Raw genomic sequence first — 19635 nt, forward strand, 5'->3', positions numbered from 1 at the left:
CCCATTTACATTAGAAACATCACCTTTTTCTAGCTTTTGTTCCCCAAAGCCATTGATCTGCCAGCGCTTTGAAATCACTGGCAGGAATTCACCAGCATCAATGCTATTTTGAAAGAAAAGAAACCTCTCTTTCCGGCTCTCTGAATTAACTTTCCACGAGGCTCAAAACGTGGACCACCTTTCTAGTTGTTATTGTTGTGGGGGGTTTTCTCGGCGCTTGTAACTTTCTGAGCCAATCTTGTGCTTCAAAGGTAGGAATAGCTCTTATTAAGTTGCCAAAGGAAACAGATGCATATGAAATTAGGACTCTGCTGTGAGGAATGAGATGTTGCTTTAGAGGAGTCTGAACAGTTAAAGAATTTTCAAGATTAGACCTCTAAGGTTTGATGGAAATTTCCTAGTCAACTTAAAACAACCAGAGATACTGCTTCTGTTTAGTCCCTCAACTTTTCATTCTTTAGGAAGGGAGTTTTTACAGCAAGGAAATATATGTATTTTTCCTTTTCTGTCTTTCTGGGGCCAAGGCTTAAAACTTGGAACAAACAAGGAAGCCTCAAATATAGTCCTGGGAAGGATCAGCTACAGGAGATGTTTGTGTCCCAAAAGCCTTCTGATTTGTCTCATGGGCAGCCAATTTACTTCTACTTCCATTTAAGCTTCTCTCTCCCACCGCCGCCCCCATCCCCACTGCAAATTTACCTCATCAACTCCAATGTTACTATAGTTCTTTTTTAATTCTGCTCAGGATGCCCAAACTCCCTTCCTCCTTCATGATCTCTTATAGGTAATGATTTCCCAAGTCTCTCTGAGTCACTAAGACTTGAGCTCTCTCCTCTTCCTTCTCTCTGCCCTTGGCCTTTTTAACTTGCAACAGACCCTTCTTAGTCTTTTTTTCTCTTTCTCTTAGATTATAATTCCCTATGACCCCCAACTTGATATCATTTCCTTGTTTCTGTCCTCTCTTATTGCATTCTCTACAAGTTCATTCTCTCTACCATAGTTTGCTAAAGCAGCTTCAACTATTTTCTGCATGAAGATGACCCCCAAATCTCTTTCCCTTGTGGAAGCATATTAAAAATCCCTTTTTTGTTTCTCTAATGATATTACCAAATCCTCTTTCTCCAGCCTCTAGACTGTGAGTTCCTCGAGGGCAGGGGTTATCTTTTGCCTTTCTTTGCATCTCCAGCACTTAACACAGTGCCTGACATATTTGACTCTTCATGACCCCATTTGGGATTTTCTTGGCAAAGATACTGGAGTCATTTGCCATTTCCTTCTCTAGCTCATTTGCTCATTTGACAGATGAGGAAACTGAAGCAAACAGGATGAAAAGACTTTGCCCAGAGTCACATAGCTAGGAATTGTCTGAGGCCAGATTTGAACTCAGGAAGATGTCTTCCTGATTCCAGGCTCAGCATTCTATCCACTGTGTCACTTAGCTGCCTAAGGCACATAATCTGGCTCATGTCAGGTGCTTAGGAAATGCTAATTGACCGACTACTGACTAAAACCATTTTCAGATTTTTCCCTTGGGAAAGTGCTAAGAACAAAAGTTAAAGGCTTCCTTTTAAATGAAGTAAGGGATGGGGGGCAGCTAGGTGGCACAGTGGATAGAGAACTGGCCCTGGATTCAGGAGGACCTGAGTTCAAATCCGACCTCAGACACTTAACACTTACTAGCTGTGTGACCCTGGGCAAGTCACTTAACCCCAATTGCCTCACCAAATAAAATAAAATAAAATAAATGAAGTAAGGGTGATAACCAAACTTCATACTTGTTTCGGTGACTCCCCTTCCCACAATCACCCAGAGTGATTGGTACTAATTCACCTGGGCACCATGTCTTCTTTTTTGACATTCAAGGTTAAGACATTGATCACAGAAAAGAATTCTTACAGGTTAGCTACAAAGTAACTGAATGGTGACTAACCTGGAATGTTAACCCAAAACCTAATTTAACATATCTTTTCTTTGTTTGATATTCCCCTAAATATTACCTGAAATCATCTTGGGACAGGGAATCATGTTAGAAGGCATGGGAGACTATCCCAGTTTGGATACCTCTCTCTAAACTAGAAATGACTTGGTTAAAAATAAATAAATACATTTAAATAAATAATGACTAAATATGAATAAATAACAAGTAATAAGAATAAATAAATGTATACTAAAATAAATAAAATTGTTTCTGGCAGACCTGAGCCTATATCACAAAGTACATTATTAGTATTCTTTTTTTTTTTTTCAGGAAAAAATGTCAAATTAAAATGAAAGGTATCTTACCATAGAAGGGAGAATTCTTCCAGCAAACTGACATACAAGCTCCCAGGGTCTGACATTTCAAGGAAAAAGAAAACTTGCCTGGTTCAGAAAAAAAGCAGAATAATTTCCCCTCCAAGAGTAAAGGACTCCACCTCCCCTCTGTGGCTTCCTCTCCCTGTGCTAAGGCTACCCACAGAATATGGCAGCAAGGGATAGGAAAAGGACCTCCTTGAGGGATGATGAGAAACCGCAGATGAAATGAGCATAACTGGCTGTAATTACAGAAGGCTTTCTTCTCCCCAGAGCAGAAACTGATTTAGGAGCTAAGAAGTAATTACACTACATGGGGGTAGCAGAGTGAGGGAGGGGTTCTGCAGAAGAGAGAGGAGAATGTCAGGGAGCCAGGGGTCTGGCAGGCTCAGAGAGGCCAGCAAAGGGGGAGGGGGTGGGGGGGGGTGGGGGGGGAGGGGGTATCTGAGAATAGTGTGCTGTTCTCTTAGGCCGATTAATTGATGTTTTCCTCAAAGAGAGGCAAGGGAATGTTGATAATGAGGACCTCTCTTCCCTCCAAAGAAAGAGAGGGAGAAAGCTTCAGTTGAAGAGATGGGGAAAATGCTAGAAAATCATAGGTGACAGATGAAAAATATTCTTGCTGATACATCAGAGTGGTTTCTACTGTGTTTTTCTTCCTGATGCTGCTTTATTTTCAATTTTATGGACACTTTAAATGGTAGAAACTAAACAGAGACCTGTACAATGTACATATTTCTACAAGCTTTCTCCATAACCGATACTATTTATTGACTAAGCGCCGTATGTATGGAAATATACAAGGTATGTATACATATACATAGCATAAAAAGGCTTTTCATTGCTTAAGTGCTAAAAATGGGATTGTATGGTATGAGAAGCAGAGTGGTGCAGGGTAGGGAAAATTGGCCTGAAAGTCAGGAGACTGTGGTCCTGTTCTTGGCTCAGGGAATCACTATCTGTGTGACTTTAGGAAAATAACTTAACCTCTGTGAGCTTCAGTTTCTTTATCTGCAAAATGAGGAGGTTAGACTGTGACTTTTAAGGTTCTTTCAGAGTTGATTCTATGACCCTATGATCCTACGAGGTTAGCTTTGATAATGTCCATTAGGCCACCAATGAATGACCTCCTAATTGAAAACCCCATGACTTCCTCTCAGTCCTTGTCCTTCTCCATCTTTCAGCAGTATTTGGAACCATTGACCACTCCCTCCTCTTTGATTCTTTTTCCTCCTTTGACTTCTTGTGTGTGTGTTGCCCTGTCCAAGTTCTCCTTTTACTACCTTGACTGATTCTTCTCAGCCTCCTATATTTCTTCTTCCTCTTCTTCCTCTTGCCCACTAAGTGTAGAAATCCTCGAAATCTTAGGTCTCTTATCTCACTATATGCTCTCTTGGCAATTTCATCTACTCAATTATCACCTCTACCCAAAGGCTCTGGCTAATTTCCTGGTCTTTCATTCTAACTACCTGCTGATATATACTGAGATGTCACATTAATATCTGAAACTCAACCTGTCTAAACCTGAACTCAGGTTTGAACTGTTAAGGGCTAAAATTCTAGCTATTCCATCTAAAATATCTAATGAGTGGTCGTCAATAAATTATAAGCTTTAGCAAAAGTTAGACTTTTAAGCATTTATTAAGGAGAATAAGAATTTGGTAAAGAGAGAGAGAAAGGCCTACATTCATCTATCTATTAAAGGGAGAGCACATTTCTAGCTCCCTTCTCCACCAGAGTCCTCCAGATAGAGCCTGAGTCAGAGCACCAGGCTCCCTGCTTCTTCCTCCCACAAGCAAATGTCACTTCCTGACGCCAAAGAAAAGACGCATGGTCTGGCCCTCAGAGACCTTCACCTCATGGAAGAGCTTTTCTACAGTAAGTCTCCAGCAGGTGGCGTCATTCCAATCATTACAGAACTCAGTATATAGAGTGCAGCACTTGGAGTAAAGAAGACCTGAGTTCAAATCCTGCCTCAGACATTTACTAGCTTTGTGACCCTGGACAAGTTACCTAATCTCTCTGTGTCTGTGTCTCATTTCCTCATCTATAAAATGAGGATAATAATAGAATCTACCTCCCAGAGTTGTCGTGAGGATCAAATGAATTAACATATAAAGAAGTACTTTGAAAACCTTTAAAATGTGTGCTATATTATTGCTAGCTCTTATTATCTTTCATCCAAAGCCTACTTAATTTTCTCATCCTAACTTTTCTACTCCTGCTGATGAAGCCACCATCTTCCTTGAACTTGATCATTCAGGATCAAATATTAGAATTGTTCTTGTCTCTTTGCTCTCCCTCATTATCCTCTACAGCCAATCAGCTGCTAAGTTCTATTGATTTGATTTCTTAATTCTCCTTAACATCCATTCCTTCTTGCCCACCACCACAACTTTTTTTTTCTTTCTTTCTTTCTGCAGGGCAATGAGGGTTAAGTGACTTGCCCAGGATTACACAGCTAGTAAGTGTTAAGTGTCTGAGGCTGGATTTGAACTCAAGTCCTCCTGAATCCAGGGTCAGTGCATTATCTACTGCGCCACCTACCTGCCCCCACCACAACTTTTGAATGTCTGACTAAATTGTCAGAGGTCGTAGTAAGACTCAATGGGCCTGAGGATTGTTAATGACATAATTCTGTGGAGTATTTACATTTATTATTCCTTGGAATATGTTTAGAAAAATCCTCAAATCATTTCCATTAGCTGTTATATCGAAATATAAAGATATAGCTGTAACTTCACAATATAAAGAATTCATACTGGGGCAGCTAGGTGGCGCAGTGGATAGAGCACCGGCCCTGGATTCAGGAGGACCTGAGTTCAAATCCAGTTTCAGACGCTTAACACTTACTAGCTGTGTGACCCTGGGCAAGTCACTTAACCCCAATTACCTCACAAAAGAGAGAGAAAGAGAGAGAGAGAGAGAGAGAGAGAGAGAGAGAGAGAGAGAGAGAGAGAGAGAGAGATGTATGGTGATTGCAGTATCTCTTCAAGACCATAGAGGGGGAAAGACTCTGAGAAGGAGCTGACATATAGAACTTTAATCATGTCCTTATTCTTAGCTTGCTACAGTAGAGATTTGGGGGAATTTCTCCTTAGGTAACATTTGGGAATCTCTCTTGGTTGAGCTGAGTTACTCCCAGTGGGAGAGCTACTTCAGTCTGTATTTGGTATATATTCTCACATGTGTACTTCCTTTGATTTTTTATTTTGCTATTGACTTGGATAAATGGGTCTCTTTGCTATTCACTATCTGTGTTCATTGTGGAACTGGTATTTGGTGTAAAAGTTCTCAAGCCTTGGATATAAAACTTGGGGGCCCCCTTTTCCCTATTAAAGAATAATAATCAAAAGTTTAGTCTGGGGGCAGCTAGGTGGCACAGCGGATAAAGCACTGGCCTTGGATTCAGGAGGACTTGAATTCAAATCGAGCCTCAGACACTTGACATTTAACTAGCTGTGTGACCCTGGGCAAGTCACTTAACCCTCATTGCCCTGCAAAAATTTTAAAAAAAGTCTAGTCTGAATCTTAAAATTACATTCCCTAAACTAATAATATTTAAGGCAATAGATAGATACAATTCTGGCCTGGTACTCCATTTCTGAGGAAAACAGAGTAAGGGTCAGTTTCTGGCTCCAGCCTCCTGCTTCCTCTCCTAACAGGAATTTAAGTCTTTCTTGGAGAAGGGTGGGGAGGAGAAGTTAGAGATGTCTATTTTTGCTTCCCTGTAAATCACACATGATACTCCATGCTAAATAATGATAGCAACAGGGGGCAGCTAGGTGGCACAGTGGATAAAGTACTGGCCCTGAATTCAGGAGGACCTGAGTTCAAATCCAGCCTCAGACACTTGACACTTACTAGCTGTGTGACCCTGGGCAAGTGACTTAACCCTCATTGCCCCACAAAACAAAACAAAACAAAAACAAAAAATAATGATAACAACAACAACAAGAAGATGTATATAGTACTTTAAGGCTTGCAAAGCATATCACACGCATTATCTCATTAGATCCTCTTACAGGATTATTGAATCCTTTAAGATAGGTGGTATTATTTTTCCCATTTTACAGATGAGGAAACTGAATTTCAGAGAAGTTAAGTGACCTGGCCAATGTCACATGGCTGTTAAGTCAGGGAAGATTCAAACTTGAGCCTTCTTGAGTCCAGGTCAAACCCTGTATGCACTACTATACCTGATAGCCAACATCCCGACAAATAGCATCCAGTTATAAGTTTAGGCACAAGTTACAAGTGCAGTGGGTAAAGCACCTTCCCTGGATTCAGGGGGACCTGAGTTCAAATTCAGCCTCAGACACTTGACATTTACTAGCTGTATGACCCTGGGCAAGTCACTTAACCCTCATTGGCCCACAAAACAAACAAACAAACAAAACAAAACAAAAAACAACAAGTTACGGTACCCAAGGGTTTTTTAAATCTATGCAAGGATTTATCTGGAGCCTTCAACTGGATGCTTTAAATACATACACACATACACACACATACACATATACATACATACATACATATACAGATATATACACATATATGCACACACGTATATACACATATACATATATCTATACACACACATACATATATTCTCAACCCATGGAGCACTGGGTCACGTACAAAGGATGGAGTGGCCAGACAGCTGACCAGAGTGGCATCACCATGATTTTTGTAATATGTCTGCCTAACCTTTCTCATGGTATGGATAAAACTATAAAAACCTGTTGGGTTTCCTGTGTAGCCAAAATGTTGGTTTCTTTTGAAAGGGGAAGGCTAGGCAGTTGGGGAGAGAACTAGACCTGGGACTTCATTGGTGTAGGGAGCTCCCTCAGCAAAGCAGGTTCATAAGGTGTCAGAATGGGTATTGAGCTGGCCATAGAGGCAGGAAGACCTGGGTTCAAGGCCAGGTTCTGACACATATAATCAGGCTTATAACACATTCATAAATGACTGACCATGGACAAGTCATTTAACCTTTCAATGCTCTAGGCAACCCTAAGACTGTAAGTTGAGCAGCAGTTGCCAGTCTGCATTGGTTTCATTATAGTGTATTTTAAAATGATACCTCTTGAGTTATGCTATTTGCAAAAAATAAAATAGAATTTAATTCACTCATAAACATCAGACCTCAGTTTCTTCACATGTAAAATGAGAGGATTGGAGTAAATGGCTTTTAATATCCTTTCTAGTTATGGACTACTATGAATGAATCTCTGGCTTCAAACCCAGAAGGAATCTGTGAGATCACTTAGTCCAACTTCACAAATTTTAAAAGTGAATCCTTAAAAGACAGAAATGACTTGCCCAAGGTGACACAGATCTTTGGACTCCAGACCCAGTGTTCCTTCCAGGATGCCACCTCATTTGGAAAAGGAGGGACCTGGAGATAAATCTCTATAGTTTATTCCAATCTGACATTCTGGAATTCTGTAAGAAACAGCAAATATATTTTCTCCTGCATTAACCACAGACCTTTTACTACTCCCCCTCACTAGAAATACCTCTGGCTGGAAAAATTCTGCAGTCCTGTGGGCTCAGTAGGAGCTGCCCCATTTCTTTCCCACAACACCCTAAGGCTAGGTTTCTCGTGAAATACATCATAAATGTGGGAGAACATTCCAAAGAAGGCTGGCTGTTTGAATTGGAAGGGCCTAGAACATTCACAGGACAGCCTTCACACTATCCCACAGACAATAAAAACAACCAGATTGTGGTTTCACTTTGGGGTGGTTGTCCAAGTTACAGTAATCACACTCAAAGGCCATAAAGGCTGTATTTTCTCCTGTTTTTTATTTTTAGCCAGTAATGTGTTTGCAACCCTTCCTCCACAGACACTGGGCACTTTATTTTCAGGTATGAGAAATAATCACAGCTCTATTTTCATGACCTTTCCTGCAACTCTTTATTCCTCTAAAAGCACATGCAAATAAACACATCCAGTTTTTCCCTCTATCTCCCCTTTCTTTAGGTTGACGCTTCCATGACAAAGCCCAAATTAACAATAATTGGCAATGACTAGAGTTCTGCCTCTAGGATCCTTGCCACCTTAGAATATAAGAGTGTGTAGAGAACAGTGTTAATTGAAATTGGGTATGACTTTTTTTTTGGCAGCGCAATTGGGGTTAAGTGACTTGCCCAGGGTCACACAGCTAGTAAGTGTTAAGTGTCTGAGGCCAGATTTGAACTCAAGTACTCCTGAATCCAGGGCTGGTGCTTTCTCCACTGCACCACCTAGCTGCCCCATGGTTAGGACTTTATTATGCAGGGCAGGTAGGTGGTGCAGTGGAGAAAGCACTGGACCTGAAGTCAAGAAGTCCCATCTTTGGGGAAGCTAGGTGGAGCAGTTGATAAAGAACCAGCCCTGGACTCAGGAGGACCTGAGTTCAAATGCAGCCTCAGACACTTGACACTTCCTAGCTGTGTGATCCTGAGCAAGTCACTTAACCCTGTTTGCCTTTGTTTCCTCATCTGTAAAATGAGCTGGAGAAGGAAATAGCAAACCACTTTATTATCCTTGCCAAGAAAATCCCAAACGGGGCCAATGAAGAACTGGAAATGACTAAAAAACAACTGAAGAACTACAACAAGAACAACAAATGACTTTATTAGACTGACCATAAAGCATGCTTCACATCTCTTGGCAGAAAGAAGAGGTGGACTAGAGATGCTGAATGAACATTTTCAGATAGTGACAACATTCTGGGTTGTTTTGTTTGACAAGAATTTGTTACAAAATGGGTTTTCTGTGGTGGAGGTGAGATAGTGGGTGGTGAAAAAGATGAGAGACAGAGAGACAGAGACAGAGAGAGACACAGAGAGAGACTCAGAGAGAGAGACAGACAGAGAGAGACAGAGAATGAGAGAGAAGAGCCTCAAAATGTTTTAGAAATCGTAGCACTCCCTCTGAGCTGCTCTCCTGACTTATATTCACACTTATAGGGTTGGGTCCAACTATCTTGAGTTCTAGGAGTAATCCAGTAGTAGCTACTCCTTTAACTATAACTCACATTCATATTAAACCTGGATTCCAATCAGTCTGCTGTGTGAGCAAATTATTTAACTCTTCTGGGTTCCAGTTCCTTCACCTGTGAAATTAAGGAATTCTATTAGATCACTCATCTCCAATCCAGGTTTAATATGAAATGCATTATCATCAACAACTTTGTTGTTATTAGACCTCAAAGGCCTAAAGAACAGGTTGTAATTGAGACACTAGGTAACTAATTTCAATAGCTGAACACAATTAGAAACAGGAAAAGCAAGGAACCCCAAGTGAGTGCTGGGCCAGGGTAATGGCTCAGGCCACTTAGGGATGGAAAAGCTGTTGAAAACTTAGCATGTCAGAGTTGTGCTTTGAGCAATCATAATGTTTAAAGGGATCAGAGGGGAAAAAAACCCACCTAATCCTGTTGTTATTGAACAAACCAAACTCAGTTCACAGCAGGTCTCAGCATGGTTTATTAGTTCAGGGCCACCTGCTGTGTGATATTTGCCATCAGAAGGTTGGAAACCTGATCCTTTAGAAATCTGTTCATTTAAATCTGAATGATGAGTAAAAGAAAACCCTGGGGCCATTGTATTTGTATTTGGTTTTCAAATATTATTCATCTCACTCAATATGTTGACCCAATGGACTTAGATCTCTTCCAGTTTTAAGACTTTTATTTATAACCTGCCTCCTCCACACCCCCACACCTTCTTGTGGGTCCTTGAAGACTTCACTCAATTTCAAGGCTCATCAATTGAGTGCAAACTCATCCAGAGCAGAGACTGTTTTGTTTTTGTATTTCCAGGAACTAGCACAATGCCTAGAAGATAGTAGGTGCTTAATCAGTGCTTGTTGATTGATTTTCATTTGGCATCTATGAAAACCTTAGCTCACAAGACCCCCCCCCCCGCCTTTTTTTTGAGGCAATCAGCATTAAGTGACTTGCCCAGGGTCACACAGTTAATAAGTGTCTAAGGCTGGGTTTGAACTCAGGTCCTTCTGACTCCAGGGCTGATACTCTATACACTTTGCCACCTAACTGCCCCACAAGTTCCCTTCCAATATTTCTTTTTACCAGACAAAACTAGAGGACATGTTAACTCAAAGTAAAGGTGTTCAATTACTAGAAAGGCATTCTATTACTAGCAAAATTATTCCATTACTAGAGAAAACTAGAAAGGTAAATATATTGGAACAATTGGAAGAGTCTTTATGAGATGATGCTTATATTAAAATAGAGGGGGAGCATCTAGGTGGCTCAGTGGATAAAGGGCTGGCCCTGGATTCAGGAGTACCTGTATCCAAATCCAGCTTCAGACGCTGGACACTTACTATTACTAGCTGTGTGGTCCTGGGCAAATCACTTAACCCTCATTGCCCCGTGGTGGTTTTATATATATGTGTGTGTGTGTATGTATATATATCTATATATATGGTGGTTTTATTTATATATATTTATTATATATTTATAAATATATGTGTACATATGTATGTGTGTATGTATGTATGTATATATATGTGTGTATATATATATATATGTATGTATGTATATATGGGAGAAGCAACAAGTATCTTAGAACCCTATTTTTTCCACAGGTCAGAGAAAAAGTAAAATAAGACAAAAATAGGACTTTAGGATAGTTTTGTTATGTTTTGATCATATTAAGTGAAGAAAGAAAAGGGATTTTAAAATGAAATGCATTAGGACAGAATGAGGGGAGGGGGGAAAGAACTTATTACTTCACGCCATTGTAAAATAAATTGTAAGGTAATTCTCAAATAAAATCTCTTCCTCCTCTATATATCTCTCATCCACAAAATACATAGGGGGCATATTCTTCTGTATTATTGGTGGAAAGGGAACATGTGTGCAGCCTAGACAACTCATGCTCCTAGGGCTGTGTATGAAATACATTTCCACAGCTAATGCTGCTGTTTGCTGCTTCCTTAAAAAAATGCTGCTGTTTTCCCTACTGAGTGTCAAGCTGCTCATATCATCTTCTGGGCCTCTTTCTCCTCTGCTTGTTCTCTGTTGGATTGCTGTTGCCTTCTGCTGATTCTCAGTCAAAGCTTCTGAGATCTCTTGAACTGCAGCTGCTTATTTTGACTCTTTTCTTAGGAGGAACAGTGGCAGCTTTTTGGAAAGGTAGGCTGTAATGGACTTCTAGCCAAGATGGTGGAATGAATAGGGGCAGAACCATCCAGTGCTCATAGATGTGCTTCAGAAAAATATAAAATGGGGCAGCTAGGTGGCACAGTGGGTAAAGCACCGCCCCTAGATTCAGGAGTATCTGAGTTCAAATCTGGCCTCAGACACTTGACACTTACTAGCTGTGTGACCCTGGGCAAGTCACTTAACCCCCATTGCCCTGCAAAAAAAAAAAAAAAAAGAAAGAAAAGAAAAAGATAAAACCAAATAGCATAGGACTGAACAACAATGAGGAAATAGAGAACATCTTGTACCATATGCAAAGATAAGCTCCAAGTAAGTATATGACTTATATAGAAAGAATGACATCATAAATTAGTTAAAGGAGTCAAGGAGGAAATTACCTGTTCAGATCTATGGATAGGGGAAGACCAAACAAGAAAGGAACAAGACCAAACCAATCACAGAAGGTAAAATGGACAATTCTGATTATACAAATAAAAATGTTATTGTACAAGCAAAATGAATGCAGCTAAAATGAAAAGAGAAGGAGGTAAATGGGGGGTGGATCTTTATATTAATCTTTGTATTCTCTGCTAAACATTTCGTTTCTAAGATAACTGATTCAAATTTATAAGAATAGCCATTCCCTATATGAATAGGCAGTTTCTGGAAGGGATACAAGCTATTAATAGCCATATTAAAATGTTCTATGTCACTAATAATTAGAGACATGCACATTAAAACAACTCCCAGGTTTCATCTCACACTCATCCAACTGGCAAAGTTAACAAAAATGGAAAATGACAAATGTTGGGAGTGCTATAGATATATTAATATAAATAAGTCTACATAAATAAATGATATAAATATAAAATGGATATATTCTTGTATTTTGGGAGCAGCTATGAACTGGTCTAGGTATTCTGGAAAGCAGTTTGGATCTATGCCCAAAAAGTTATTAAATTGTGTATACCCTTTGATCCAGCAATACCACTAATAGGTCTATATCCCAAAGAGATCAAAGAAATAGGGAAAAACAAAATTATTTATTTAAACTTTTTGGTACTAGCAATGAACTGGGAACTTAAGGGGGTATCCATCAGTTGGTGAATGGATGAACATATAGTTTATGAATGTGATAGAATATTACTGTGCTGTAAGAAATTATGAAGGGGATGGTTTCAGAGAAAGATTTGTATGAAGTCTTGAGAAGACTTGATACAAAGTGAAGTGATCAGAAGTAGGAGAACCATGTTTACATACAATAGCACCAGTATTGTAAAAACTAACAACTTTGAAAGACTGAAGAACTCTGACTAATGCAATAACCAACCATGATTTCAGAAACATGCTACCCACCTCCTGACAAAGAGGTGATGGATTTAGAGTTCAGACTGAGATATATTTATTTCTGGATGTGGACATTGCAGGAATTTGTTTTTGTTTGATTGTGCATATTTATTACATTTTTTTTCTTTTTCAAGGAGGTGAGAGGGAGAGAATGTGGATTTACATTATTTTTACAAATAAACTTTAATTTAAAAAAATATATAAAGAAAACCAATAGTAATTACCTTCATTCAGCCTAGGTCATCAAAAGGGGACACTCAAAAGCCCATAGGTAATAAGAAGGGAACCCAGCTAGAAAAGTTAAACTGAGGCAAGCAATTTAAAATAATGATTTAAGGGGCAGATAAGTGGCACAGTGGATAGAGCTCTGGCCCTGGATTCAGGAGAACCTGAGTTCAAATCCAGCCTCAGACACTAAACACTAGCTGTGTAACTGGGCAAGTCACTTAACCCCAATTGCCTCGCCAAAACAAAACACACACTCAAAAACAACAAAAAACAAAACAAAACAAAAACCCAAATAAATAAAATAATGATTTAAATTAACAATTTAAATAAATTGACAATTTAAAACAATCTCAAAGTATTTTAGCTGAGAGGCCTTAGGAAGCTTAAGCATCCCCTGATCCAGGGTCCAGAAGGCCACAGTGCTCCTATGAGGAGGTCCCTATGGTAGATAAACACCTTTAGAGATCTGGGTCCAGATGTAGGGATCAGAGCCAGGAAGGCAGTGATCAGTTCACAAATCCTAAGGGCTCTGAAAGTTTGCAGCAAACTGACATGAGCTGCCCTAAATGGCCTCCAGTGCTCTGTACTTGGAAGATGCTGGAAAGTCTTGAACCTATTAACATTTGACGCACTAACAGATACCAGTCAAAGGAAGGGCTTGTGGAAGGACCCAGACAATACACATCATACACACCAGGAGTGAACAGAGGCCCACCATCACATCTGAGTTTGTGGGGGCAGTTGGATCCTGGCCCTTATAAAATGTCCCAATTCAGAGAGCAAACACAGAAATACAAATAAACAGAAGAATAGATGATAAAGACAAGTTTAGAAAAAAGAGAGTAATAATAATAGCTAACATTTATATGGTCCTTACTATATTGTGCTAAGTTCCTTATACTTATTATCTCATTGGATCCTCACAACAACCCTGGGAGGTAGGTGCTATTAATATTCCCATTTTACAGATGAGGAAACTGAGGCAAACAATGGATACACAGCCAGTAAATGTCTGAAGCTGTATTTAAACTGAGGTCTTCTTGACTCCAGGCCTGGTGCCATAGCTCTACACTATCTAGTTGCCACAGTACCAATATGCAGAACCTCAAGAAAATAAATGGTCTGGCCATGAGGTCTATTAGAATTCCTGGAAGAGATCAAACGGGTTATCAAAAGGATATAATAAATGAAATGAAAGCTCTAGAAGAAAGATTTGGAAGAAGAAAAAACACTTTAGTATAGGAAATACAAAATCTTATCTAAGTAATAATGTTGCCCACATACATACTTGAAGGAAATGCTAAATTTCAGTTAGAGGTTAATAAAAATAAACATGTAATTTAGATGGGGGGGGGCAATGAGGGTTAAGTGACCCTGGGCAAGTCACTTAACCCCCATTGCCCTGCAAAACAAAAATAAACAAACAAATAAAAAAAGCCAAAGTCTCTTACTGCATCCCAGGTCATCACCAGTTGTCTTGACTTTTGTCTTGCCACTGGACTTTGATGTCTGGAAGAGACAGTAAGCCTGATGACTGTACAACTCTGCCTCACTTAAAACCAATTCATGGGGGTGGCTTAGATGGCGCAGTGGATAAAGCACCAGCCCTGGAGTCAGGAGTACCTGAGTTCAAATCCAGCCTCAGACACTTAACACTTACTAGTTGTATGACCCTGGGCAAGTCACTTAACCCCAAATGCCTCACTAAAAAAAAAAACAACAACAACAAAAACCGATTCATGAACAAATCAAGACATCACCCCAACCATGTCATTAGTCCTTTTTGAGAACAAAGGACATACAACAACAAATTTTTTTTTTTTGCCCCATCCAACTTCACATACCCCCTGAAACCCATTCATGGATTAAAAATTCCTGGACTAGATGATGCTGTGGCTGCTGACTCACAGGAGGACTCAAACATAACATGGCTTTGGAGAAGATGTACACATCTACCCTGGCATTGAGTCATCAAAGAAAACTAGAAAATATGACCCTGGGCAAGTCACTTAACCCTTATTGCCTTGAAAGAAAAGAAAAGAAAAGAAAAGAAAAGTGGATAATAATTGGCATAAGAGAAACAGTGACTTGGTTCAAATTCCCCATTGAAGAACCAGCAATGTCTTCACTTTTGAAATGCCCCATTAGAAGAGAATGAATCCAAGGCGAGTTAGTTGAGAGTAAAAATGAATAGACATTTTAGCAGTATCCCTTGGCTTTTTTTCTTGATATCAAAAGAGTGCTACTCTCATCCTGCTTCGAGTCCTTTGAGGAACTGTGACATACCGGCTAAAAAACTGTTCATTGCACTTGCTTTGGAATTTAGGGGTGGTAACCCATCTAGACCACAGTAAACCAACAAAGCAAGGATTTTCCCTCATGTTCATGGAGATCATGATTTAAATGACAAGCTAGCCTCCAACGCAACTTAATTATAAACCCTTTCCTACATCATTTAGGTAAGACGAGGGAATTAATTTGGCATTTGCTCAAAATAAAACATCAGAATGATTGGATCTTTTTCATTGAGAAGTACCACACACAGACACAAACACTGCTCGGTTTGATGGCGTAAAGCAGGAGAGTGATGTTTTGTAACCCTAGTTATTGAATACACGACACACATTATGGTAATAACTGTAAAGTGCTTAGCACAGTGCCTGGTCTCTAGTAAGTGTTACATAAATATTAGCTATTATTATTATTTAAAGTTATATAAAAGTGTTATATAAATCAATATATAGTGTTATATAAATATTAATTATTATTACTATTATTATTGGATGTAGATAAAATAATTTAATCTCTTCTGCCTCAGTTTGTTGTTTTTGTTGTTCTGTCATTTTCAGTTGTGTCTGACTCTTCATGACCTCATTTGGGGTTTTCTTTGGCAAAGATACTGGAGTGATTTGCCATTTCCTTCTCCAACTCATTTTACAGATGAGGAAACTAAGGCAAACAGGGTTAAGTAATTTGCCCTGGGTCACACAGCTAGGAAGTGTCTGAGACCAGATTTGAACTCAGGAAGATGAGTCTTCCTGACTCCAGGCTCAATACTCTATTCACTGTGCCACCTACCTGCCTCAGTTTACTAACCGACTAAGAAGAGGATAATTTGCATGTGCACCCTAACCTACCTCACAAGACTTCACAGTGTCTTGTTCTAGTTATCTCAAGTAATTCTTTCCTGAAATTCTCAAAACAAAATGAACTCAGAGTTCATTTTGATTTCTGCTATGTACATTACCTCCCTAAAGTACAACAAAGTACAGAGTTGGGACTTATGGTTTCTTTGATATGCAGAACTCCCAATAAGGACACTCTCTCTGCCAAGGCAGGTCTGTTTGTTTTTTAGTCATTTTCAATCATGTTCTACTTTTCGTGACCACTTCTGGGGTTTTCTTGGCAGAAATACTGGAATAGTTTGCCATTTTCTTTGGAATCTGGACAAGTCACTTAACCCTGTTTTCTTCAGATTTGAACTCAGGTCCTTCTGTCTCCAGATCTGGCTCTCTATCCACTGTGCCACCAAAGGGCCCCAGCAGATAGGTAACTTTTCTGCCACTATAGTCTTAAACAGTTGACCAGGGCACTGAGAGCTGACTTGCTCAGAGCCACACAAATAGCATAATATATATTAGAGTCAAGTTGTGAACCCAGTTCTTTCATCCTTAAGAGTTGAGATTGCTTCATTCTTTGCATTTTGCCATTATAATCAATCATCATAACTATTTCCCTCCATTCCACTCCCTTCCCATGACATTTACTCGATCTTCTTCTTACCTATTCCTCCTCAAAAGTGTTTTACTTCTGACTATCCTCTCCCCTGCTCTGCACTCCCTTTTTTTCACCCTTCCTTCCTTATCCTCCTCCCCTCCTACTTTCCTGGAGGGTTAAATAGATTATTCCTCCCAATTGGGTATGAATGCTATTCCCTCCATGAACCCACTCTGATGAGATCAAGGTCCTTGAGCTAATTCTGTGTTCTAAATTTTTCTTCCTCCCTCCCTCCTCAACCCTCCCTATGCACAACATCTTTTTAATTTGCCAGTCACATAACTACCACACTAGTTCAAACTCTCATCATCTGGATTACTTCTAACTTGGTCTGCCTATTTCCAGTCTCTCCTCTTTCCAATCATACAGTTGCCAAAATAATGTTCCTAATGTACAAGTCTGCCCATGTTACTACCTGGTTCACAAAACTTCAGTGGCTCTCTATCACCTCTAGGTCAAAATATAAGGTCTTTACATCTTTAAAATAAAATTAAGGGATGAGAGGATTGCACTGGGAGAAAGGGAAAGGGAGAGGTGGAATGGAGTAAAGTATCTCACATAAAAGAAGCAAGACCTGGGCAAGTCACTTAACCCTCATTGCCTCGCCAAAAAAAAAAAAAATGTACTGTATACCAAATAACAGCAATATTGTAAGATGATCTGCTGTGAATGACTTAGTTATTTTCAGCAATGTAATGATTCAAGACAACTCTGAAGGACTTATGAAAAATGCAATCCATCTACAGAGAAAGAACTGATGGAATCTGAATACAGATGGAAGTATATTTTGTTGTTAGTTCCTTTTTCTAAAGTTTTTTTTTCTGCCATGTTTTGCATAAATGCACACATATAACTTATATTGAATTGCTTGAGTTCTTAAGCGGGAGATAGAGAGGAAGGAAGAGAATTTGGAACACAAAGTTTTAAAAACCGATGTTATAATTTGTTTTTACATGTAAGGTGGGGAAAATTCTAAATTAATTAATTAATTGATTGATTAACATTTTAAAAAATATAAGGTCTTTAGTCCGGCATTTAAGGATCTTCACAATCTGGTTAACCTGAATCTGCAGACTTATTTCATATTACTTCCCTTTACATATTCTATGTTCTGGCCAAATTGTTTTCTAAACTTAACATTCCATTTCCATCTTCTGTAGTTGTACTTCATCTGTCATGTCTGGAAAGCACTATCTTTGTGTCCTTATCTTTTACATTCCCTCTTTTCCTACAAGGAAGACTCCAGTACCACCTATCAGGATCCCCATGCCAAGACCACCCTTCTCTTTTTATTATTAGGAGACACTCTGTTTTCCAGAGTTAAGGCCCAGCAAGGAAGCTGTGCCCTGAGCTTGGCATAATAACAATCTTCCGTGGTCACCACCTGGATGAACTCTGCTGCAGTAAAATGGCAGAATTGTTTTATACCAGCCCTAGGTGGTCCCTGAACTAGGACAAGCAACTGTAGGAACCTTGTTCTGGTCATGATGTGCTGCTATGAATTGTCTCATTATTGCTGTTACCCTTCATTGTCATGGCTACAGCTCACTGAGTAGCCACTGCTCTATGTATCAAGGCTTGGCCTTGCTAAAATGGGTCTCCTTGGGACAACTAGGTGGTGCAGTGGATAGAACATGGGCCCTGGAGTCAGGAGGACCTGAGTTCAAATCTGGATTCAGACATTTAACACTTACTAGCTGTGTGACCCTGAGCAAGTCACTTAACCCCAACTGCCTCACCAAAAAAATTAAATAAATAAAAATGGGTCTCCTCTAGAGTAGGCCCCAGCACATGTGTCTAGTTTTCCTCCTCCAATGGAATAAAGCAAGCTTTTTGCCTATAATCATTGTTAACTCTTTGTTTTTTTTAAATTAAATTAAATGAAAATTTTCAGAATTAACAGTATTTGTGATAACTTCTGTGAGCGCTTTGGTTTTTTCAGAATTAGCAGTGGTTGCATAATCTCTGTGCCAGTTTGGTCATTTATTTTCAGGGTCTGGCATACCTGTGAAACCTTCGCTTATCCCTTCAAGTGTTAGTTTCTCTTCCCCCATCAAATTACTGTGTATTTACTGTGTGCACATTGAGTCTTCCAAGTAGAATGTGAGCTCCTTGAGGGCAGAGATGGTCTCATTTTTGTCTTTGTATTTTCAGTTCATCATGTGCCCTGAGACAGATATTTAGTTGTTTTTCTGTTTGTTTGGTTTTTTTTTTTTTGTGGGAGTTTTTTGGTGAGGCAATTGGGGTTAAGTGACTTGCCCAGGGTCATACAGCTAGTAAGTGTCAAGTGTTTGAGGTCAGATTTGAACTCAGGTCCTCCTGAATCCAGGGCCAGTACTTTATCCACTGCGTCACCTAGCTGCCCCTTCAGATATTTAGTTTAATGCTTACTATTGTCAGGCATTTGGGATACAAATATGAGACAGTTGGTGCCTTCATGTTCACAGATAAATAAATACAGTACACATACAAAATAAATACACAATGATATGGGAGAAGGCCAGTGAGTTGGAGGGGTAGAGACTAAAATCTGGAAGCATCAGAAAATGCTTCTTAAAGAAGCTGGCATTTGAACTGGATCTTGAGGAAAGCCAGGAGTGAATTAAACTAAAGATGAGAAGAAGACATGGTGAACAATTGCAGCAGCTTCAACCTGAGGCATTCAAATGAGCCATTTGTGCCAAAAGGTGAGAAAGGAGAAAAGGTGATTGATATTGACCTTTATTATTACTATTTCTTGCTAAACTTTAGCCAATGTGAAGCAATTACACAAGGAAAAGCCCAAAAAAGCAACTTAACTAGAGATCATTTGATCTCTTTGCCAAGTGAC

The 19635-nt window shown here is 39.4% G+C and overlaps 1 protein-coding gene across 2 annotated transcripts in view; it reads right to left on the reverse strand.

The window, feature by feature from the left end:
* The window catches only part of NIM1K (NIM1 serine/threonine protein kinase), a 92063-nt gene that overhangs the window by 47037 nt on the left and 25391 nt on the right, over nt 1-19635 (reverse strand). The window contains exon 1 of one of the 2 annotated variants that reach the window (XM_043976315.1): nt 2284-2538. The exons of the other annotated variant lie outside the window; for it this stretch is intronic. The gene's annotated coding sequence lies outside the window, so the exon portion shown is untranslated. Of the gene's footprint in view, nt 1-2283; nt 2539-19635 lie in introns of those variants that run through there. 2 annotated transcript variants of the gene reach the window in all.

The sequence above is a fragment of the Dromiciops gliroides genome, chromosome 1 (genome assembly GCF_019393635.1).
Source record: "Dromiciops gliroides isolate mDroGli1 chromosome 1, mDroGli1.pri, whole genome shotgun sequence".
NCBI classification, from domain to species: domain Eukaryota; kingdom Metazoa; phylum Chordata; class Mammalia; order Microbiotheria; family Microbiotheriidae; genus Dromiciops; species Dromiciops gliroides.